Below are 590 nucleotides of genomic sequence, written 5' to 3'. Positions count from 1 at the left end.
TCCTTAGAATAGGGTACAAAATACACATGAAAGGAGTTACAGAGACAAAGTTTGGAGCTAAGATGAAAGGATGGACTATCTAGAGACTACCCCACCTGGGTATCCACCCCATCATCAGCCACCAAACCCAGACACTATTGTTTTGTTTTTTTTTTTTTTAATCCTCTCAACAGCCTGCATAGCACCTTCCAGCCCTAGGGAAGTTTGCCAGCAGGAAGGAAACTTCTTGGTCAGTACCAACTTGATTTCTCCATGTCTTGTGACCAATGTGTATGATGTCTTCAGAGATGGGGTCTTACCATCAAGTTCTGGTGGCAACTAAGAGCAATGGCAACAGCCTGTATTGTTTCAGGAGTCTCTTAGATACCTGTGACTAACAGCTTGGGGGGAGTTATACCATATTGGGTCTTTTTATTTGTCAAACTAAGGCTACTGGGAGGAGTATTGTCACCTGCATAGAGTTACTCAAATTAAACACACACACGTGAATGTTCACACATGTACATTCGTGTACACACACACACACACACACACACACACACACACATGCACATACACATGAATACAGTTTATAGAATAGTAGGTTTCCA

This window comes from Mus pahari, chromosome 4, assembly GCF_900095145.1.
Source record: "Mus pahari chromosome 4, PAHARI_EIJ_v1.1, whole genome shotgun sequence".
NCBI classification, from domain to species: domain Eukaryota; kingdom Metazoa; phylum Chordata; class Mammalia; order Rodentia; family Muridae; genus Mus; species Mus pahari.
The sequence above is the reverse complement of the archived record's forward strand: the minus strand, read 5'-3'. Positions refer to the sequence as shown.